This window comes from Acanthochromis polyacanthus, chromosome 12, assembly GCF_021347895.1.
Source record: "Acanthochromis polyacanthus isolate Apoly-LR-REF ecotype Palm Island chromosome 12, KAUST_Apoly_ChrSc, whole genome shotgun sequence".
NCBI classification, from domain to species: Eukaryota; Metazoa; Chordata; class Actinopteri; family Pomacentridae; genus Acanthochromis; species Acanthochromis polyacanthus.
This window is the reverse complement of record NC_067124.1, coordinates 19,076,848-19,095,685: the sequence shown is the minus strand read 5'-3', so window position 1 is coordinate 19,095,685 and position 18,838 is coordinate 19,076,848. Positions and strand designations below refer to the sequence as shown.

Sequence of the window (18,838 nt, the reverse complement as noted above, 5' to 3'; positions counted from 1 at the left end):
TTATTACATGTCATTAACTTTGTGTCTCCCCTAAAGTTCTCTGTTTGCTCTCTGGTGTCTCTGGATCTGGAGATATTCGTCTCTGATCTGGCCTCACCAATCTTGAAAATGTTCACTGTTCTCTTATCTATTGTATGTCTTCTCTATCTGCTATCCTGCCATGCTTGCCCCATCTACTCTCCCCCACCAGTTGAGGCAGACGGCCGCCTTCCCTGAGCCTGGTTCTGTCTGAGTGAATGGAACTGAACAAACCAAACTGGCGCAAACCAGGGAAATTGGAACATCTGAAATTCAACGCTAAAGGTTGTTTCATGAACCATCTGCATTTCTTCCATGATTTAGACTAAGTCAAGTGAAATGACTGCATAGTGCTGCTGTGAAAAAACTCAGAAAGAGGAGGCCAAAAAATGAGAACAAGCAACTGTTGCTTTGCCACATCATCTCCATAGTGTCTCTCTGACTCTACATGTCTGGACTCAATGAGCAGAGTGCATGTGCAATGTGGATGTTTTGTGACTGGAGCAGTACTGGTTCTACAGAGTGAGTCATACAGCTTTTTTGTGACCGTGGGGAACAGCTGTGGAGGGCCTGGGTCAAAGTTCAGTTAATGTCACTAAAGAAACCGCACATGGCACGTACATGAAACCTCCTCTAGATGACAAATCTGATGCTCAGAACAGAAAGTGAAATGAATGGTTGCCAACTTGGTTTAGGGCTGTTTTAGGCTGCATGTTTGCGCTGTGTCATAATTCATTGATTTTGTTGCGTGCCTTCAGCTCTGGTTTGTTATTGTTATTCTTATAATCAGTGTTCGAGTGTAGTGCACCACGTGTGTTTAACCTAATAGTTTACTTACATTTTGCAGTGGCTTTCTGGAACTGCTTTTATTTTATACACGGTGGTAAATTAGCTAGTTAACAGCTGAAACTACAAACACTTCTCAACCGTACAAGGTAAGTAATGAACAAAAGCCCCTTGAAGAGCCCTGCCTGCTTTACCTTTCATCCTGGCTGCTGTGAAGGCATGCCACCACCACACACCTTAGTAATCCTGCTTGAGGCAATACCCCAACCTGGACTCAAGTTTCTGGAAAGTAGGTGTCTGACTGATGCACATTTTATACAAAACAAATCTGACACTCCTTTCACTTTCACATGAATATTTTCTTTTATTATTTGTTTATACATGACCTGTGAACGAGTGGGCACTTTTTGCAACAGACTGAGGGGTTGCTGCTTTTTTTTTTTTTTTTTTTTTGCTAATGTGTGACTTTGTGTTTAATGTAATATTTTGTCTTTGTTCTAATTTCATATCACATATACAGTGTCCTCCAGTGTTTCTCCTGAAGTGTACAGGCCAGGCAGGCTTCGAGGCCAACAAGAGCCCCATATATCAACTATTTTACACTACGCATGCTCCATATGCCCGTCAGTTTGCACACTTGCAAGGGATGTTAACAAGAATCCTCGCACTTAGCTAATGGCTGCAGCACAATGATTCCAACAACAAGCAGCACAATGGATTCAGGATTTGAGCTTGCTGTAGGGAAAACAGCCCTGGACCTTGACATGAGAGACGCATTGTGGCCTAACTTTACAGCAAACTCGTAATCCTACTGTAAGTGCAAAAAAGTTTGCAACAAGTGTTAATCTGTCCAAAAACAAAGATGAAGAAATGTTGGCCTCAAGCTTCCTAAGGTCAAGCCAAAAACATATGTGTCCAAACCAAAATCTGGTGACAGCGGCTGATGGAAGCCAGGAAAAACTAGTCCTCAGCAGCTCTCCTTCTGATAGCATTACAGCTGTACCACCGCCCAGCAGTCACAGGAAGACAGGCTTTAGCACAGGGTAATATCAAAGGGACAGGAAGAATAACAACTATTATTCAAAAACTGTGCTGGGGGTCCTGTGGCTAAACACCACTTCAAAGCAGTCAAGCTAGGGAAAACACAGGTCTCCATAGGGCAGCTTTACTGTAGTTCAGCTCCCGCCATTGTGAAATTATTGGTAGTTTGCAAAACTATGCTTTTAAACTAGGTTTCTCTACACTGCTTTTTATACACAATTCCATGCTAAATGTGTATTTTCTGCTTTGTGCTTCAAGCTCTGTATGCAAATGGTTGTTCTTGCTACGGGAAGAGTTCAAATACTCTGTATCTCATAAAAGTGGTGTTAGCTTACGACTCTGGGAGTCTTGGATTTCAGATGGGTGTACTTTACTTCCGCTGAGCAGGACTGGACGTCAGTTCTGCTGGCGGCTTTTTTTTCCGCTTTCCCAAGAGGTGAGAGACCATTTATCAGCTACCAGAAGAACATGTATCGATGGGCAACATAGTCTGGGAATTTAGCTTTTATTACACTTCAAACTGCAAGGTCAACTTGGAAGAAATCCGTGTCAAAGCTGTCAAGCACAGAAACATAAAACAAATAGCCCACGCAGAGGATGCAGCGTAAAACATCAAGATAAGAGGCAGATGTCTCACAATGAAAGCCACGGTGTATGTTTATGTGTGTGAAATCCGCTCATATACAGAGCCCTGTTCACTTGTTTTTAGTAGTCTTTGGAGCTGACAATGTAACATCAACAAGTGGAAAAAAGATTAGCTAACATTTGTAACATGACTGCACATACTGATGGCACATATATACTTGAAGAGGAAACACGTGCTGGCGATTTTTTCCTCAGTATCCTTTTGTATGTGTCATGCCGTATAATAACTCCACACTAACTCTTTGCACATTTACTTAAGCTGGCAAGCAGAGAAGCCATGTTGTTGAGCCTGGACCCTTGTGACATTGTAATGTAGTCAGTACTGTCGATGCCTTTGATGCCATCGTACTGCCACTCGTCTTATCTTCTCTGGGTTTTCTGACAGTGACAAAGGGGATCGGCAGGCAGTGTGTTATCAGTGTGCAGCGCAGTAATCGTATTATTAGTAATCTTAATTCTGAGAGGCTGACCAACAGTGTGAACAAAGCAGGGCCTTGCTAAGCCCATCAGTGCTCCCATGGAGCACAGGTCTTTTCCTGCTTCACAGCCCCTCTAGAACCATGCATTCCCTTTCCTTCTGTTTCTCACCCTCCCTTCCCTGCTCCTCCCCTCTGTTGTTTCTGTCTCACACTCTTGGTCTCCTCTCTCATTTGCCTTCTGTTGATTTTCTTCTATTTCCAAAATGTTTTTGCTGTTTCTCTCTGTCGTCTGTCTCTCGCCATCTCTTTTTCATTGCTTTTTTCACCCTTCCAATCTTTCTGTCTCTGTAACACTCTGAGCTGGGAGTTTGTGTAATGGCGTTATTCACAGTTCATTGGTCTGTTTGAAGGGACTATCTTGATTGAGCGTCTCCTGGTGCAAGGCCTGGTGACTGTGGGAGTGTATAAAGATGTGGATGTGTCCATGGAGATAGATGGCTTAGTAATATGCAGGACATTGCAGAGGCTGGGTTTCAGACACACACACACGGAGAAACACACTGGGAGATAAAGGAGGCTGAAAATGATATGCAGCCAAAGTGTAATGCTCATGGCATTAGATGTGAAATGGAGGCAACAAGAACTAGTCAGGGAATGAGAGTCATTTCACAAGCTGGTGTTGTATGCTACACGGGTTCAGCCTCTTCAGTTTAGCCGGACATCCTCTTTCCACCCTAATGAATACAAGTATACCTGACACAGAACCAAAAAACTGCTCTGAGAAGCAAAAATACTCACTATTAATTAGTCCAAATTAACCTTAGGAAAGATATGTTGGAGTGCGCACATGCCAATTCAACACAAACACACACATGGACAGGCAACTCATGTGCCTCATCCTGACACCACTCTGATGCTGTTGTAAGCTTGGCTGTAAGATCAAAATCTCTTTCTTTGGCACACACTCTCAGACATACACGTGCACGCACGCACGCACACACACACACATTGCCTGGAGCAGAGGAAGCACAGGAAAGCAAATCCGTTGTAGACACCATAAAACCAACACTGCAGAAAGACAGGCCACTTCTGTGTTGTGAATGCATGAGGTAAATTCATGCTAATGACTTACAGGGCATATATAAAGACATACATACATACACAGAAGAGAGGGAGTCCTACTTACAGAATGAATCAGACGGTATCAAAAGCGCCGTTCCATATTATCGGCTGTAGCAGTGAGTCAACTGAGGCATTGAGATCTGAAACCACAGAGTTTCAGTACTCAGGCAAGGGGGGATGCCATGGGGAAGTCAGAGGAGTTCACACTTTGCCATTGGGGGAGAGGACATATAGAGTTAATTTGGAGGAATCAAGTGTTTATACTCAGATGGAGAAATAATCCCCACAAAAAACAGGCAAGAAAAATCAAAAATTGTCTTTTTTCTATTTCTTACTTCAAGTAAGAAATAAAAAAAAAGAGATAACAAACCCGTCTTGACAAAAAAATGAAAGTGGCAAAAATATGTCAATTCAAAAAGGCTCCACCTTTCCCTTCTTGCTGTCCTTTTCCTCTTGATTTTCTAGAGATTGCAGAGGGCCTATAAGCAGAGGACACTAGGCATCAGAACACCAGTCATTGTGCTAGACGACTAGAGGGCATAAAGGAGTAAATGACAAGCAGATGAAGGGGAGGCATTTCAACACCTGCTCTCTCCCTCTGTTTCTTTGCCTGCCCTCTCTACCGCTCGCCTCCTTCTCTCCAACCTGTATTTCCTTTCTAGTAATAGGACCCCTCCCTCTTAGCTTTATTTTAGTGCATGGGCTTGCCACAGTACTGACTGAGATGGATGCAGATGAAGTGAGGTTCTCCAGAAACTACAACTACAGACGCTCCTCTTCTTTCTTTCTGTCTGTGCTTTCTTTCCTTCTCTCCGTCGTCTCTTCACACGTTGCATAGAATGACAATGAATTGCATGCTGTCTACTGTGCCGGCACTGGATGTCTGCCTGGCTCTCTGCCTGACACTCAGTCTGTGTATCTGTCTTCCTGTCTGTCTATATTCTTGTCTGTCTGTCTCACTAGTCTCAGAGCTTGTCTGTCATTCAGTACAGTTGTCTGTTTACCAAGCCATCTTTCAGACTGCCATCCTCCCAACCACGAAGATACAGGCCAGGAAGGCTCAGACAGGACAAAACACTTGTCTTCTGCTTAAGTCCCCCTCCTGGTGTAAATCCTGAACCATCCCTGCCCATTGCACCAACTAGCCTCCAACACAGCACAGTCAAATTACAAAGAGACGAAGTGTCCAAAAGAAATCTGAACAATCCTAGTTAATTCTCTGATTTTTATTTATTTTTTTTGCTTCTCTGTGTCTTTCTCCGTCTCCTTCCCTGTTTTCTTTCTCCACCTGTTTCTCGGTTTTCTGCTTTTTCCCCCCCTTCCTTCCTCCTAAGTGTCGGTCTCCTTGCTCGTTATCTATTCTGGACAGTCTGTCCCTCCTCTCTCTCCATCACTGAGGGAGGATGAAGAAGAATGGTGCTGCTTCATAATGTATTTCTCTGCAATGTGGGAGAAAGACAGTAAAAAAGAACGAAGGGGAAATTGAGGGATAAAGAAAGAAGGTTTTTGAAATTGTTCCTTGTAAAAAAAAAATAAACTCCTCCCCCACAACAATCAGAACAGAGAGCCTCTCAAGGGGGGATTTTCAATTACTCGCTTTTGCCCACAAACCAATCTTGGAAATGCGCTCAGCACTGAGGTGTGCACCAAAGTGTCGTAATCGCGATAGGATATCCGATCGATAAATCCGGACATGTCCAAAAGCTCCATCCCATTGCACAAGCATCACTGCAGCCTATTTCATTTTAGATGAAGTCCAAGAAGCTCAATTGTATGCTCAACACACTGATTGGTTTGCTGAACGTTGACTCGGCTTATCTCTGCTTCCTGTAGATGGCTCCTGGTATCACAGTCCGCCTTGTCCAGCCTCAACTTTGTAGACTCAGACCTGGCTGGGATGGTTTGAGCTGATGGCTGGAGATGGTGGAGGCAGTTAGGTGTGGAAAGCTTGTCACTGGAGGGTATTTGTTGGATTCCATGCTGCCCATTTGGTGTCCATCTCTGCAAGGCTTCAGATCTAAGAAGAAGAGGAAGAAGAGAGGTAAAGTAGAAAATAGGAAGGAGAATGAGAGTGTATGAAAGGTTAGCATGGTGACATTTGTGTCACTCCTCCTTATCGCGTACGTCATTCTCCTCCTCGTCACACTCCACCCTGCCTGTCGTCCTGCTGTCTATTCCGTCCTTGTCACTCTTCCACCGACTTTGCTGCTTGTTTGCTCCTCTTCACTCCCTCTATGATTTGATCCTTTCACTCTCCTCCAACAAGCTCATCTTTAAACGCTCTCCCCTATCATCTCTCTTCTATTCCCTCAATCCAATTTAATATCTACACCTCTCCTGCTTTCATCAAATCATTTTAGCTGTCCTTTTTCTTGAAAATCTGAGTAAGCTGTCTATCATACTCCATCAGATGCATCAGAGGGACGCACAGTGAAAGACGGAGAGAATCCTCTGATTGACGACTGCAACTAGGCTCACGGCACTGGTCAGGTACAAGTAGATATTCTAACCAGGTTTTGACTATTGCTGTCACATTTCAATCAAACAAAAAAAATCTGTTCAAAAACAGAAGGAAAATTCAGTATTCAATATTTGAAGGGTAGAAAATAGACTAAACCACGTCTTACTAAACCTAATGCAATGGTTGCCCACACAGTTTTTTTTCTGGTGCCTGAATGGATAATTACAATGCAAGTCTGACATGTAATGCGGGAAAGTATTATTTAAATCCATTTATGGTAATATGTGTGGATTAATGTAAGGTTCTGTGCTAACTATATAAAATACATTTAAATAATAGTAACTTGTCACTGAGGTAAAGCAGTGGACAGGGCAAAGTTAATTCCACCAGATATTAGAACAAGAATACATGGGTTCACAGTTATAGTACAGTAAAAATATATGTTATTAATCCCATATTTATTCTTCTGTAGTTACAAAAATATGTGCTATGTGCAGTTTTGTTCCAAACATGATGTTCTTGTCTGCAGTAATATTCTCATTCTGTGACAAAGTCCAATTTCCATGTTCAACAAACTGAACATTTTTGATTTGGAAACTGGCCTGAGCTTAGGCAGATGTGGATGCCTGCTGAGTTTCGTTTTTCCATTTCTTAATAAAACAAATCACCCTTTGTCAAACACATTACTTAAATCTAAAAATAGCAGCATGATGTCAAATCTTGCTCAACAGGTCGTCTTGCCTCTGTTACTATGCAACAGTTTGCACCTGTTGAATATGAAATTCTAATCAAAAATGCTCGCTTCTCGCAGCAGACTGATGGATCCTGTCTTAATTCAGGAAGTACAGAAAAAAGCAAGCATTTCTGTAAAAATAAATGTACAGTCAGAGACATGCAGCAAAAATACCTTCTATTTGAACTGAACAAAATGATTAAATAGGCTCAGTAATGCTTTTCTTTCCCAGAGTTCAGTGAGGTAACAGTCCATTTACAGTGAAACATTGGAGGCCATTCATATCAGCTATAATCAATACTACTGTGTGGACAGATAAGACCCTTCTGAGACACCTATTCTCCTAGGATTTAGTATTTAGGATGTGTGTAATGGCTGATGAGTTAAGTTTGTGCTCAGTGTCTGCTGGGGTAGTATGCGCATGTACTGTATATTTGCATGTTATGTTGTTGCAGGGGTGAAAACATGTAAGTGTGCAGAACATATGTCACCAAGGAGTGCAAAGAGGAGTGTGTAAAATCAGTGACTGTGTGTCTGTTTTGTACATATGTGTCACAGCTGTCATGCCTGAAGCACTGAAGTAAATTGATCATCTTCGTAACCTTGTATTCCCACACACCGAGGCTGAACACACACCTCGTCCCCTCTGCATTGTCACAGATGCACCCACATTAAAACACTACATAAAATGACTGACGCTGGCTCAAAAATAGCAAGCCTTTCACAGACACACACACACACACACACACACACACACACACACACACACACACACACACACACACACACACACACACACACACACACACACACACACACACACACACACACATCCACGGCATCTCCAGTCATTGCCTGTGCCAGGAAAGAAACTTAAATATCTTCGGTGTGTCTGAATTCAAATAGACTGTACAGAGGAGCCTGAAGAGACCAAGAGAGGGATGGAAGCAAGGGTGGGGGGGGAGGGTAGCACAGCCAAGGAGGGGAAGAAAGAGGGAGGCAAAAAGGGAATGCGGGGATAGGGGGTGAGGGGGGGAAGAGGGGAAGACAAGCAACAAAATGAAGTGAGCTATTCAGATTTCATCCAAATCTATCAAACTGAACAAGTCTGTTTATGTCCACATTGAGGGAGGGGGGCGGTTAAATGAAATAAAGATGGAAGGAGGGGATGGAGGAAACAGGTGGGGCAGTGGTAGAGAGCCGGGCTGGATGGGGACACAAGGAAACGACGGGAACCCATCAGAAGTGAAAATGCTCTGAGCATAACTGCAGACCGGAGAAGAGGATACAGCCTGAGGTAAATATGAAAGGAGAAAATGAGAGGGAAAAGAGCAAGGAGAGAGAGGGGGGGAAAAGGAGACAGGCACTCACCCATTTCAGTGGGTTCTCCATAGGCAAGCACAATCCCTGCTCTGTGATCCCATCCTGGGGAAAGGCGCAGCGAGATCCTGGAGCTCCCTCAGCTGAATACCAATGGAGCTGCTATTATCAGCTCACACACACACACACACTCTCTCACTCACTCATACACACTGGCACTGAGGAGGAAAAGGCACAAACACACAGTCAAGTGTAGGGTAGTTGTTTAAATCAGCAAAAATAAAAATAAAAAAAGCAGTCCAGTGGTGCAAACAGGATATCACAATCGAAGAAACATTGCAGCACAACTGCATCTACATCCCCTTCTTCCTCTCTCATTTTCCCTCTTTTCTCTTTCTTCATGAAAAAAGCATCAGAGGCAGTGCACGAGCCAGAGGCATCAGTCCATGCACACATATACACTCTCATACTGCACCTATACCAATACTTACTGAGCTTCTACTCAAAAATCCCAGCGAGTCCCACAGTTTACTCTATTGCAGCTCACAGCTCGTCGGCTTCCAGGGTGTTGGAGAGAAATGAGTTGTCCACTGCTTCCCTTTCCCTCCCGACTGGCTCCTCACAGTAGTATTTGATGCAGAGATGAAAGGATATAAAGGCAGACTAGTCGTCCTCCCTTGCTCCCCCCTCATATGCAGCATACATCCCGTTTTCTGTCTCCATTTGTTGATTCACATCCAATCTGTCCGCCTGCCTGTGGACTTCGCTGTGATACACGACACGCGACTGCATTCACTTAGTCACCCTCCCCTCTGCCTCTCCCCTTGCTCAATAGTATACCCGTACCTCCTTGGCTTTCTCCAATCTAATCAGCTCTCTCTCTCTCTCTCTCTCTCTCCCTGCACCCTCCCACTCTCTCCCCTGCCTCTCTCCTCCTTCCCAACACCCACTTCTTCACTCTCTCTCTCTCTCTCTCTCTTTCCCTCCAAGGTATTTTTCTTAACGATGAATATCAACTCCACACCGCCTCCCCCCGCTCTTCTCTCTGTCAGTTTCTACGATGAGCATTTAAAATAATGGAAAAGGGGGGGAAAAAAAGCTGCCTATGAAGAAAACACACATTCACACAAACACACCGACAGAGAGAGAGAGAGAGAGAGAGAGTAATCATAGGGATGTGTTGCATCCCCAGCCAGGGTAAACTAACCTGACAGAGTTTGACATGGCTACATGCTCAGGGTGACAAACACACTATCACACCACCATGCCACTTGCCTCATACCCTATGACACGCATCACACACTGACATGCAAACACAAACATATATGTATGTACACATGCTCACGAACAAACAGGCAGAATTGAACATAAACACACATGCTGACTCAGACTGAAGCAAACACTGACGTATCACTAATATGCAACAACGCAACGCAACAAACACACTCATGAGCTTAAGTCTCATCATTCTATCAGCATTTAGCTCATCCATGTATGCAGGCATGAAAAGTGGCGGAAAAGTAGTTGAAATAAGTATATAATGAGTCAAGAGTTGTCATTTTGAGGGATTCTGCGGTATTTCTGCCTTACATGATTAATTCCATTTTATGCTCCGTGATTCTTCAGCCTTAATAGCAAAACAACAAAAAGGGGACGCAAACCAGGGACCTTCCAGTTCTAACACCTACGCCCATACAGATTCTAATTTTACATGCTAAACAGAAATCAGCTTTGAAATATGATGCTTTTTATACATTTAATGTACAATGTCAAATCACATACAAAAAAATCCCTCCATGTTTTATCTGATCTCAAAATACAAAAGAAATGAAATGGTGGATTTTTAATGGACATATTTTACATGTAATGAAGCACACTGTGAATTTTGGCATCTATACTGTTACTTGAGGAAAGGCCAATAACATCTTTAACATTAGGTGCACTCATGTACGAACACATTACTGAAAACCATCCCTCCTTTCACCAGAGCACTCTGTCACCTCATGCAGGACTTCCTTGAATGTAGCTGGCATCGTTCTCACTGTTTATAATGTTCACTCATATAAGGCACAGCTCTACAACAGCATGCCCCCACTGCAAACACACAGCAATCTCCAGAGAAGCAGTTCACACTATACGATGTCACTGCCTAACTCCCATATCCCACTTCGAACACAGTATGCTGTATCATACCCCCTAACGAGACTGGGACACTGGCCTTGTGATTGCTTTGCTCCTCTGTCAGTCCAAGCAGCCTTTTCAATACAGATCTTTTCCTTAACCTTACAGCCCCAGTGCTCTCTTAGCATTTTGTGTCCTCCAAGGCTGTTGAACCCATCACAGTGTGTTGAATCATTGATTTTGTCATTCTGTGCAGGAGGTGGCTCTATAATTGCTAGTAACAACACTACGTTGCTCTACAGGGATATCTCTGAGCTATGCTTCACAAGATTTTAAAGAGGCTTTTGGATATAATACAATATGGCTGTTTAAATTCAGATTAAAATAATAGCAACAAAATCAGTCGTGTCTATTACTAATTAATCCAAATTGCTCCAGTCCAACCAAATAAACAATTTAGCCCATTAAGTTACTGCAAATGCAAAGTGGTGTGATGTAAAGTTAGAGTGGAGAGAGTCTTTCATATTAACTTATACTCTCTGATTTCAGCCTGTGGATACATCAACTCTGGTTTGTCCACTAAGCTGTCCCCTAATCAAACAAGGAAGCAAATATAGTATCTGACAATGCTGAGCTGTCTCTTCTGCTTTGGTTTCAAACCAACACACCAAACCAGCACACACATTACACACCAACATACACACACATGCACACACACACACACACACACACACACACACACACACACACACACACGTGCACACAAACACACATACACACACAATGCATCATCATGTTTTCACCTACTCACTTTGCATCTAATAAAATAATGTGCATCTCAAGATGTCTTTGTCCAGTGGGCGGACAGTGCTGGAACACCTATTACTCACTCATGTTTGAGCCTATTAGACTGCAACCATGTCACGCCAGAGGTTCCCTTAGGCCATGGCATTTATTTTTTTCTTCGTGTGTGTTTGTATGTGTGTGTCTGTGTGCATATTTGGATATGACTGTATTTGCGTCTTCCCAACTTGCAAATTTAAAATTCTTTTTCAGTGTGTGCGTACGTGGATGTGTGTGTTGGAGGGTTTGGAGGGCCACGTACACAGCGCTACCCCTGGCTGTGACCCACAGCTGTAGTTTTCAAGAAGTCAGGAGGAGTCTCCGTGTGCTGTCTCTCCAATTCCATCACACACACTGACACACGCCCCCGCAGTCCAAGTGTGTGTGTGAGGTCTGATTTACCCCTGGTCTATTTTACCCCACTCTTGGTGTGTTGGCACTACTGAGTGATACGAAATCTGCATGTGAGAGTGATTGTCTGCATATCATACCTCACCTCTTTTCTTTCAAGTGTATGCTATGCTATATAATATTAAACAACCCAACATGCAGCAGCAATGCGGCCGTTTACTGTACCATTACTGGCCTCACTGCGTCCACTGAAAGTCTCCTGTCACTCTCTGTTTCAGTCTCCCTCCTCTCTCTAAATATTCATTCAACAGCTGTCTCTCTCATATCTCCATCCCACACCACTTTGCTCTTGACAAATTGATGTGGCGCGCGTTTACATAACAACTATGTAACGCACACATGCACTCCAAATACCATCCACGGCACAAACGTAAACCTTTCTCAAGCACTGAACACAGGCTTCACTAAGGATGTTATGCTATGTTAGTGTTTGCAACTGCAATTTTGTATTTCTAAGTGTTTCCTGAATTTCACTGTGTGCAGCACAAATGTGGCTTCCATGTTAACTACTGTTTGTAAAGCATGAAGGGGAGGGCTGGGAAAGGGAGAGGAAGACAGAGGGAGGGGGAGAATTGACATTCTGTCTGAGCACTGTGCTCTGCTCATGGAATAATGATTAGCTCCTCAGTATTCTAGTCACATATGCTTCACTATCAATGAAAGAGGGAGGAAGGAGCAAACATGAGGGAGGGGACGGAGAGGGAGGAGACAAGCGGAGCGGGGTGGCCGAGTGAAGGGGGAGGGACGGCGAGGGGGGTGGGTGTCACACGGGCAGAAACAAAGTGAACAAGGGAGCAAGGGATGAAACAGTGAGAGGTAATGGAGGACAAAGCAGCGTGTAGTATGACATAAGCAGCAGACGTACGTGCTAGTGTGCTGCAGCGTGCTCACACATACAGATGCCTGTGTTCAACATGTGCAGCATCACAAAGAGAAATCTGCAAACTAAAATCTAGTGCAAGCAACGCATGCCCACAAACACTCGTGTTCGCATTCGCATCCACACGCACGTGCATACACACTGAGAAATACACCACTACATGTGTGGAGACTACTTTGTCAAAGTCACAGCAGGTACAGCCACCTCAGCAAAGGGGGAGACAGATGCTGTGTCGCAAGGGGGGGGGGGGGGGGGGGGGGGTGAGAGGGAGAGACAGAGAGACAGAGCAGGGGAGTTATGATGAAAAAAAGAGGGAAAAGAGGAGAAGAAAAAAACAGAAGGACAAAGGGTGAAAAGGAAGCATGCGCAAGCAATAAATATGTAATCACATGGCATAGAGGATGATAAATGTATACCATTAGTTAAATAGGTCAATCATACATTAATAACTATGATGTGATAATAAAGATGTGAAGTCAGCTGGAGCTGCCTAAGTTTGCATTAGTGTGCTCATTTAGCCAAATACAAGGACTACATTATGCTTTTGCATGCATCTTAACTCAGATTGTATTTTTCAAGATGGAATACTGTAGGAAAAATTAAATATGAAAAATGAAAACAGTACGGCAATTTTTAATGGGATGAATACAAAACACAAATGTTGATGCTCCTATTTCATAAAGCTGACTAGACTGTCTTTAAAATAATCTCAATATACAGCGTTTAATCTTTATCAACCTAACATCTCGTAGGCTGTACAGGATGTATTTAATGTATTTAACAGGAATATGAGCATAATAAAGCAGACGGAGTAAGTACGAATAAAGATTCATGCTTTTGATTAATTTCCAACTGCAGGAGTGTATATCTAAATGTAACTTAATTAAACGTATCTATCGCCCTACAAAAAAAAGTAGTAGTGCTGCACATACAGCATATTGTCCTTAATGTGATTTAATATAGGTTTCATCCCCGTTGGATAACTAACACGTTTGATTTTCACAGGTAAATTGTTTTATTGGCATCACACTTGTTTTGTTGTGACATTTATTTTGCATCTCTCAGTATATTGCAATATTGTTTTAAATCTTTCAAGGTTGAGTGAAATCAGCTGCTTCTCTGATACATGATTTGCATGAAATGACCTGCGCACATTCTATTAGTGTAGCATATAAGTGCAGTAATTATTCCATGAAGAATGCTCATACGGCATTAAAGACATGTGTCACATGTCACTGAAAACATGATAAATTAATAGTGTCATTACCATTTATAAATAAAATGGCATGTCTGTTTTCACCACAGTGCTAATCTATGTCAGTGAACACAATTTCTCATCATGTTGCCTTGGAAACTACTTGGAAAATGACATGCTATAACATAACCGATAAGACTGTGAACTAGTTTTACGATAACATTTTATCCTTCGGTCAGATCATTCTAGCATGGCCGTAGGCTTTGTACTGAATAAGATATTGCAGTTTGAATAAGTTTCAGTTTATACTTACCAAAATGTCTAGAGTACTGATGACACATTTTTCATTGTATATAGAGATCCTCTTTTCTTCTTTGTTATTTTGTTATTTAGAAATTTGTTTTTCCACCAGTGAATCCCAACCATAGTATAGACTGTAGAATAATTTTAGTAAAAGTAGTTTTGAAAAAAAGGAACTTTTGTGATTAAAAATGTATCCATATTGAGTAAGCTATAACTAGACATCACATGTTGCACTAAGTTCTAAATGTACATGAAAAGAAATTAAACACACAGAGATGGTAAAACTGATGGCTAAAACTAAGGGTAACATGGAATAAAGATCTATAAGACATCCATGAATGATTGCAATAGTCAACTTTAAGTTAAGGGCGAGTGTTTCAGTGGTTCAACTAGCGAAAGCATGGCTCTAAATAACTGATACATTTTTAAAGGCATAGCTAAATGTGTGTAATAAATTGTTTCAATAGCTGTAAGTAACGAAGTGTGGTTAAAACAGCTAACATTAACAGGGATGGCAACAGGAAATTCTGATTTCAGCTGAAAATGATTGACTTGGTGGGGGGCAGGGGGGTGGAGCCCCCCTGAAGCTGAGAGATTTATAGTAAAATAGAAGTAATTTAGACTGATAAAAATGACCAAAAACATAATAATACAAGACTTAAATAAGTCAGCAAATTTAATGAAAAGTTAACTTACTTGTTCTTCAATCTTTTCTCACTATCTTCAGTTCAAAATATTTCACAAATCTATAAGAGTTCTATACTACTATGTACACTATATACAAGTCAGTTCACTGCAACACTCCTATTTTGCCAATTTTCTTCTCTTTGCAGCAAGCTGTGTAAGTCTCTGGACAGCCTTCCTTTTGAACTCCTGCTGGTGGGCTTTTCTTGCAGCCATTTCGTTCTCTTTCAATGTATCTTTTGCTTTAGCACTTGAAGTAGCTGTTGATGCTGCTAGTGTAACTGTCTCCAAGCGTTTCCTCTTGTTAACTACGCATCCACGCGATCCGTAGTTAATCAAATCTTTACAATACACACAAAAAGCTTTTCCGGCCACGTGTGGTTTCTTCAGAAATCGTCCAAGTGTTTCTGTTACCTCGTCGATCTTTGAGCCAATTTTCACCTTCACAGTGACTTTTCTCTCAAGCATTCCCATTGAAACTTATTTTTGACACTTTTGTCAATTTATGTAACTGATGACTCCTGATCCTTCGTTAAAAATCTCATTATTCCATTGAAGACGATACCAAATCTCAAAATATCCGAGTCAAACACGCCGCCATGAATTTGTGACAAAGAATGCTACGAGCAATTTGATTGGTCCAAGCTTGAAGCTATCCAATCGCTGGGCCGTTTACAATTGAACGATAGCTTCAGTGAAAATCTAGCTTCAGGATTTCGTTAACATCGGTGACAATAAAGTATCTAACCTCCCCTAAAATTTTCTCAACGGATTTAGAAGATTCACAGAAATGTTCAAATTTGAAATTAAATCGGCGGAAATCTGCGGATCCGCAGAAAATTGCCATCCATGCATTAATGGGTATGGGGTTGAAATAAAATGTGGGAAACATTAAAGAGAGGAAATGGTTGAAACAAGGTAGTGTGGAGTTTGCATGTTCTCCCTGTAGCTGCATATGTCCTCATCAGGTTCTCAGGTTTCCTCCCACAGTCCAAAGATGAAGGTTAATTGGTGACTCTAAACCAGGGGTGGGCAAACTTTTAGGCTCAGGGGCCACATTGACTTTTGAAATTCGACAGATGGGCCAGACCAGCATCAGATGGTTGGAGATTGTGCAAACTAATATGAATTACATGTTAAAGACAATACTGACAAACTGAAGAATACTCACATTCAGTTTAAGTGGGAACAGTGTTATTGGTCTGAACTTCTCCTTTAGGACCGAGTCACTTTGAAGATCGATCAGTTCCAACTGCAACTCCTGAGGTGCTGTTTCTGGGTCTTGTGACAAGGGACATGATACCAGCTAAAGTGTCTTCTCAATATTTTTAAAATCAGAGAACTGACAGCAGAATTCTCCGTGTAGGTCTTCTAGTGATTCCTCATATTTCATCACATGTGGACTGGCCTCTGTCAGCGTCGCCAGTGTAAGGAAATGAGCAAAGAATTTTTTTGACAATTGTCTTGAGAATAAAGTCAATTTGGCTTTGAAGTCTGTCCCATTTGTGGACATTTTGTGCACAAATTTATCTTTCCCTTGCAGCTTCATGTTCAGCTCATTCATGTGCCTCAGTATGTCCACGGCAAAAGCAAAATCACGGAGCCAATCTGTCGCACAGCTCAGAAAAATCATCGGTTTTCCCGATTAACTCCAAAAATGAGCTCATCTCGCCTTTCAGCTCCCACACTTGCTGTCATACTTTCCCCAAACTTAACCAGTGGACATGAGAGTGGTAAAGCAAGTCCTGGTGATCAGCATCAGTTTCTTCAAGAAACTTCATGAACTGACGACGCTGAAACCCTCTCGCTGTTTAAAGTTAACGAGTTTTACGACTGGCTTCACGACATGATCAAGATGCAAAACAGACTTACAGAGCGCTTCTTGATGGATTATGCAGTGGAGGAAAATCACATCCAGCTCAGGGCTTTCCTCCTTCACCTTATCCTGGATTCTTTTCAGCAGCCCGACGTTTTTTCCTGTCGAGTTTAGCGATCCATCCGTGGTGACATTGGCGAGTTTACACCACCGCAGCTTCATCCTCTGGATGACCCCAGACACCCTGTCCTACAGTCCTTTCCACATGTTTCCCCTTCATGGATTCCATGGTCAAAAATTCCCCCGTTTACTCAAAATGTTCATTAATCCCTCTAATAAAAACTAAAAGCTGAGCAGTGTCTTTTATGTCATTACTTTCGTCCAGTGCTAATGAATATAGCTTGAAGGACTCCACTTTTTCGTTCAGTCAGCTGGCTAAATCTTCTTCGTTTAGTTCAACACAGCCAGTAACTGTCCCGCGTGATAGACTATTTTTTTCAAATTTGTTTTTGCTCTCTGGACACAGGAGACTTGCTGTCTCTACTATGCATTCTTTCAAAAACTCCCCTTCGGAGAAAGGCTTGCTAGCCTTTGCTATTTTGAATGCTAGCAAATAACTTGCCTTCGGGCTTGATTCTTGAATCGTAGTTTGCAGAAAAAAATGTATTTTGCTGAGTCTGTAAACTGGCTGCCAGCCTCTGAGCCGGAGCTGTCCATTCTTGCGCTGACTGGCTGCTAGCGTAGTTAGCATGCTTCGTGGAAAAGTGCAGGCTGATATTCTTTAAAAACCGCAATGGTTTCATTGCTAATAAGCCACACAGTCTTTGAACAGACTTAAGTGAAAAAATATTTAGTAGTCCACTCCTTCTGAAACACTCGACACTCACTGTCAACTTTTCTTTTCTTTGATCCACTCATTGTTACGGCAGGACAGGACTCAAAAGAGAAAATAAACCAACAAAGGTCACTTGTGTCTGGAGCACGCCATCTAGTGGGGTCAACAGAAACGTCGGTACTGCAGGGGAAGGCCAAATGAATGTGATCTTTACTGTAATTTCGTCAATTCTAATATTGAAAAAATTATTTCGCGGGCCGGATTGAAAAGCCCAATGAGGGCCGTATGTGGCCCAGGGGCCGTAGTTTGCCCATGCCTGCTCTAAACTGTCAATAGGTGTGAGTGTCAGTGTGCTTGTTTGGTTGTCTCTGGATGGATGAATGGATGGATGGATGGATGAAACAGGTAAAATGAAACTCGTGCATATGTAACAGAGTTAAAATGAATTTTATCAACTATTATTTTCATTTCATGTTTGTTGTTATTTTAAACGTTTTCTAAATTTTATCTCAATGAGTTGTTTTTATTTACCATTATTTAATTGATTTTGTAAATATGAATTGCCTTTTTTCATCCTGCTCTGTTTGTTCCTCCTGGGCTTCTGTAGCTACTCTGGGGCTTCTGTAGTTTCTCTAACCTGGCAATAGCCAGATTAATAATTGTGTAGTACTTGATAGTACTCCACAATATCAATCTGGGACCGCTCCATGTAAATCTGTTCGGAGGAAAGAGGCACGGATTGGACAATGCAACAGTATGTCCCGCCTCTGACAGGTTTGTTTTTAGCCAATCGCGGGATCTTCACAACGAGCGGAGCCAATTGGTAGATTAAACTCTTACCAAAACCCGTAGGTAAAAAAGCACAAACATCTTTACCATCCAGAAATGCGCAAAGCGCCTCTCGTTGTTCTTCCTTCAAAGAAGCGATAGGAGATTCAGCTAAAACTGACTTAATAGCAGCATCTACACGATCGCTGTCCTCCGTTGCCATGTTTGTTTTGATCTACTGGCGCTTGGTGTTGTCGTCACACCCGGATATCCCGCCCATTATCCCGCCCCATACACGAATACTGCTGCGTGATTGGCCGCGAACCAACTTGGTGCTGTACGAAAAGTGAAGGCGGGAGCGGAGCAAGATGGTTTCTTGAGAGATTTGTGAACTCACAAATATCGCGAGAAATCAACTTGCTGCCAAGGTTATAGTT

At 42.3% G+C, this 18,838-nt stretch overlaps 1 protein-coding gene across 1 annotated transcript in view; it reads right to left on the bottom strand.

The window, feature by feature from the left end:
* grik5 (glutamate receptor, ionotropic, kainate 5) overlaps nt 1–9,483 on the bottom strand; it is a 99,403-nt gene extending 89,920 nt beyond the window's left edge. The window contains 3 exon segments of the mRNA XM_051956388.1: nt 4,096–6,048; nt 8,597–8,763; nt 9,037–9,483. The gene's annotated coding sequence lies outside the window, so the exon portion shown is untranslated.
* Between the last annotated feature and the right edge of the window lie 9,355 nt (nt 9,484–18,838).